Genomic DNA, 5,738 nt, shown 5'->3' with positions numbered 1-5,738 from the left:
ATGCGGTTCAAGAAAAATTCATTGTCAAACTGGTGAATTCCAAAGTAAATTTCACTCGAAAAACCGTTATCGTATTCATGTTTTTCTGATTCATGCGATATCTGTTTTTAGCGTAAAATTTACTAGTGGAATCCACTAGTTAGGCAATGAATTTATCTGTAGAAGAAAACAAAGAAAATGATTTAATTATTAAAGCAGCAACCGGAAACATCAAAACGCGGACAATTCGAAACCTTTTATTTTCACTAACCCTACAGGCAGTAAGAATAAATAACCAGGGAGCTCCGCTTTTAAGCTTGGCTAAATCTATATTGGCTAATGTTATTCTTACCACAATGTTTTCCTTAACGATGAAACGATATATGAAATGGATCGTATATGAACTTCGTATATGAAATCAAGTGAAGCTATGATCCTCGCAGTTATGAACGCAATTTTTGCAATTGCGTCGCACCGGTATCGCGAGGTCACGGGTTCAAACCCCGTTGAAGTCCTGAATTTTTCAGGCTTCTTTACGCAATTGCAAAATTGCGTTCATAACTGTGGGGATCATAGCTTTACTTGGCTTTGGTGTTTTCTTTGGTTCAGAGTACACGATGAAGATTATCAACTTTCTCACAAACGAGGTTTTGATTGGCTCAAAGCGCACAGTGGAATGTTTTTAACCTTTGTACTGCAAACATGCTGCAGTGTCCTCAAAGTTGCAAATTATTTTTTTTATTTTAGCTCGTTACAGTTCATTAGCTAATTTTAGCTGATTGTACCTCATGGTAGGTCATTTGTAGATCATTGTAGGTAATTGTAGGTCATTGTAGCTCATTGTAGGTCGCTGTAGATCACTGTAGGTCGTTGTAGGTAATTGTAGGTCATTGTAGATCATTGTAGGTCGTTGTAGTAGGTCATTGTAGCTCTTTGTAGGTCATTTTAGGTCATTGTAGGTCATTGTAGATCATGGCAGGTCATTTACATTAGAAGAAGTCAATCTTAAAAGACAAAAATAAGCAAAACAAACTTGCACCAAAAAGTTGAAAACATGAAGCAAACGTTTACGCTGATCCTGGATTAAGCGAATGAGCTTTCGAACAACCGGGCCCAGATTAAAGAACAAACACAAATTCTCAATGGTAACAATATTCTTTTAGAAGGAAATAGACAAAGTAGGAAATTTTTTTGCCGCAACGAGCCCGACATTGCGTGACCCTGCGCCCCGCGTCTACCGCTAACTCAATAGGGAGACCTGGGTTGTAACGTGCTAACACAGTTTCTGTTGTGAGCGCACATTTAACATCACAGAAAGCCTTGTCGCAGCTCAGCGCCCACTTCCACGGCTGATTACCTAGAAGCTTGTACAGGGCATGGGCGAGGGTTGATAAATTGGAGATAACGTTTGTCAGCGCCGCTAACATTCTCAAGAAGGAGCGTAACTCAGACACGTTTTGTGGAATGGGTGCGTCGTTGATGGCCCTGACCTTGTCGTCTGTTGGTTGAAGACTTTCTCAGAGAAACACAGCCCAAAGTATACCACTGAAGAAGCAAAGAACTCGCACTTCGGTAATTTGACACTTAACCCGTACCTCTGGAACTGCTTAAAAACTGCTTTCAAATTCTTCAGTTGCTCGCTATCATTGGCGCCCCCCACGCAGGTTCCTTCATTTCCTGCTAGCACTTGCTCTATGAAGATTCCTGGTATAACAGCTACTACTGTTACACACTCCGAAGTTCGATTTTGGTAAATTTTTTCCAAGAAGATACTCGGCCTTGGATCGGATCCATCGTTGGTATCGGAAACGTCTCCGTCTGAATGGCGGGGTTCACTGTGCCCTTATAACCACTTCATATGCGCACTGACCCGTCTCTTTTACGAACACAGACAATGGATGCTGCCCAGTCGCTCACCTCTACAGGTTTGAGAACCCCTTCCTGTTCTAACCGTTGGAGTTCCTCTTCCACGACGGAGCGAAGGGTGTAAGGTAATGGACGAGCCCGTTTGAACACTGGCATGGCGCTTTCTTTTAGTTGCAAATTTGCCGTAACACGTAGGACCATTCCCAACCTCAGCATACTGTTCCCTAAGATCTTCAACGCGGAGATCTGTATCTTGACTCAGCGTTATGAGATGGAAAAAACGTTTTTCCAGTCCAGACGAACATTCATCAACCAGGATCTTCAGCGGTGTGCCAGCGTATGCATGGAATGACCTTTCAACAGGTCGTAACACCAAGTGTTTAAAATATTGCTCATAATCTTCGTAATTCACAATTGAGGCAACTGCTCCAGTATCGACTTCCATGTTAAATTCAACACCTTCAATCCGAACGGGGACTTTTACTGCGGGTGCGGCAAGTCTGGGCTTGCGTGACTCACATTTTTGGCTCTCCTCCGAGCTAAAAATGGACACGGAAAATTCCTCTCTAGTGTCCCCGATCCTCCTTCCTCGGAGTACTGGTCTATGTGACGTACGTGCTGTTTCCCCGCGTTGTGGTTGAGATGATCTCGTGGATTTAACAACTGGATTTGGCGGTAATCCTTCGTTCTACGATGAAGATTGTCCTTTCTGCAGTTTATCCTCGTCGCCACTGTAACGTATCGTGTCGTTCCGTATTTAAAAAGGATGGAAACCGCAATCTAATCCAGTAAATTTATTTATGAACGATTTACACAACGACAACTCAGAGAGCAAAACAAGCTGACGCAATCACACCTGGCAAGCACGTGACGCGAGCTTACATAATACATCACATACATTACTATAGGAACTTACCTTCAAACAACTTCTTACCAAAACTTTTACCACAGTTTATTATGGTGGTGCTAAAGTCCAGTTGGGTAATAGCGACCTTAAGATACCCTGGACGCGGCGGTCAAGAGAAGATGGTTTTGACGGTGGAAGCCTGGAGCGAGGACGCGGCTACCAGGGCGGGAAAAACAAATTAAGATTTAGCGGGTGGCGTTGAGTCCTCGTCTGACGCGTTTAAACAAATGTTCGTGTTATAAATTAATGGCGTCCTTAAAAAAAAACTCGCGAAGTCTTGCTCGATTGCTACCTAAATGATGTTGTATCAGACGAAGAATTTGCTCTGCTTTATGACTCTAGTTTCTCTAAAAACCCCGGGTTTTTTTTGCGATAAATACGGAGCTCAGTTCGAGTTGGACGACATGGAAGATTCAGAATGCGAAGCAGATTTCAGAGTGAAGAATCGTGATATACTAGCCTTAGCAGATGTATTACAAATCCCAGATGCATTCAAGTGCTATCAAGGTTCCGTTTGTGAGGGCATTGAGGGACTTTGTATATTGTTGCGTCGTTTGTCTTATCCATGCCGATACTCGGATTTGATCCCACGTTTCTGTCGGCCAGTCCCAGTGTTGAGTATGATTAGCAACAAAGTCTTGGACTTCATCTACGAAATCCACAGTCACAGAATCTTGCAATGGAATCATGGCCTTCTAGATCCATTCTTATGCAGATGCTGTACGGAACCAAGGAGCTCCTTTTTCTCAATTGTTTTGGGTTTATAGACGGGACAGTGAGGCCTATTGCACGCCCAGGGAAACATCAAAGGATAGTCTACAATGGGCATAAAAGGGTACATGGCCTTAAGTACCAGTCACTAGCTCTCCCAAATGGAATTATAGCAAACATGTTTGGTCTCATAGGTAAGCAGCGTGTGTTTTGTTTGCACCCCATCCCAAAAGGGTTAAACTGTGTGATTGTTTTAGACTGATGACTGACTATAACAGGTGCCCATTCTTCCAAATTTTAATTTGTTTTTATTTAGCGGTCTTCAAAGAGAACGTTTAAGCTTTCATAAAGTTTAGAAATCTTGTTGAAATATTTATCACATTTTCTTTAATTGTTCGTTCCATTTCAGAAGGTAGGAAGCATGATGCTAGCATGTTGGCAGAATCCAGATTGCTAGACAACCTACAGCGATATGCAGTTTCACCCACTGGTCAACGCATGTGTATCTATGGGGACCCTGTGTATCCTGTTAGAGTCCACCTTCAAGCACCTTTCCGAAATGTTGCCCTAACACCACAGATGCATGCATTTAAGACCTCTATGAGCAGTGTGTGGAATGGTTATTTGGGGACATTGTCAATTACTTTAAATTCATTGATTTCAAGAAAAATCAAAAGATTGGATTGAGTAGTGTTGGCAAAACCTATATTGTATGTGCACTTCTTAGAAATGCCCTTAGATGTTTGTATGGTAATGTCACATCAAAGTATTTTGATCTTAGCCCACCTACTTTGAAGGAATATTTTGCTTGAAAGTACAGGTTTTGTTAGGAACATTAGCTTCCTTTAATAATAAGCTATCCAAATGCTTTTGTTTATTCATAGTCATATAACAATCAATACAAATTAAGACAAATGCCAACAAATATTAAATCAATGATGACTGTTTGAACCACAACATCCATGAAAGTCATCTAACTTGTACCGTTGTATTATTGATTCCTTCAATGATCAAAGAACTGCAAAATACTTATTCTAGTTGAATAAAAACAAATCTGGTACTTGTGATATACTGAAAAGACTAAAGCAAAATGTAAACAACGACATCATGTTTGTACCAGTTATATGTCGAAGACTTTTTTCATAAACCCCAGCATCACCTGGTTCTGCTGCTGCATTACACTTAGTATTTGATTCTGTTGCTCCTGTTGCTGCTGCTGGTTGGTTAGAACATGTTCAAACAACTTCGCCTGCCTCTCTTGCTCTTCTTTCTTGATCTTTTGTTCTTCTTTTTTCAAGAGAAGATCCACATTTGCTTTTTCTCTGAGAAATTCCAGAGTGTCGTTCCCTCCTTTTCTCTCCTTTTTGGTTTAGGTGTAACAGATCCTTCAGCGTCTTCTTTTCTTCTTGTTGTTTCGCCTAGCTTTTCGCAAGCTTGATTTGGCATTCTTTCTCTTAACTTCTTGTCTTCTTCAGCCTGTTTTTTGTTGTTTACTAAGATGATATCCTCCTGCTCCGATGCCTCCCACTTTTCGTAGATTTCTTCGAGGGCCTTGTCAAGCTCAGTATCCTCAACTTCCACTCCACTAGCTTTGTGTTCTGTTTGCGTTTTCGCCCTGTACTTCTCAAGCAAAAGTTTCAGGTGTTCTCTTACAGATTTCTTGGTTACTTGAAACTTGAGGGTCTGATCACAGTTCAGGTTATCAGCAATCTGTTGCCACACTTTTCCCCTTTCCGTTGTTCTTGCTTTAAAACGATATGGTTCTTTTATAAGGACTTCCCGCACTAAGGCGAGATTATGACCCTCCGACCACTCCATCGCGCGCAAAACTGCAGGTACAAAAAACAAATGAAAATGAATCATGGCGTCTTGTTTAAAGATATGCTTCAGTTTATTTCGAGAGTTTTGTTTAAATCATTTTGTATTCTTTTGGACACATACAATTTTGAAATGCGATCTTAAGTCAAGAAAGTTATTCCCTTCTAAACAAGAAAATCGTAGAGTGGATTGCATTTATTGCTTTGTGTCAAAGACTCTGCACTTTCAGTCTCAGTTGCCACCACAATAGAAAACCCGGAAAACCCTTGAAAGCATAAGTATAACGGTCAATCTTGACAGAAAAAACACAAAAACACTTACATTTGTCTTTTAAAGTAAAATGGATCGACAATCCTGACCAAAAAGGGCAATTTCTGCAATAAAGAGAGGGCGATCAACTTACCGTTTCACGAGGCGGTCAAACTTACAGTTTTCACCGTCGCGACTTCGGCTCGAC

The 5,738-nt window shown here is 41.1% G+C and overlaps 2 pseudogenes; one reads left to right on the top strand and one right to left on the bottom strand.

Moving 5' to 3' along the window:
- Positions 1–3,017: 3,017 nt before the first annotated feature.
- On the top strand, positions 3,018–4,275 carry LOC138035150 (uncharacterized; annotated as a pseudogene).
- A 308-nt stretch (positions 4,276–4,583) lies between these two features.
- On the bottom strand, positions 4,584–5,281 carry LOC138035148 (mRNA export factor GLE1-like; annotated as a pseudogene).
- Between the last annotated feature and the right edge of the window lie 457 nt (positions 5,282–5,738).

The sequence above is a fragment of the Montipora capricornis genome, unplaced genomic scaffold, assembly GCF_036669925.1.
Source record: "Montipora capricornis isolate CH-2021 unplaced genomic scaffold, ASM3666992v2 scaffold_268, whole genome shotgun sequence".
Classification (NCBI taxonomy): Eukaryota; Metazoa; Cnidaria; class Anthozoa; order Scleractinia; family Acroporidae; genus Montipora; species Montipora capricornis.
This window is presented reverse-complemented; position numbering and strand designations above follow the sequence as displayed.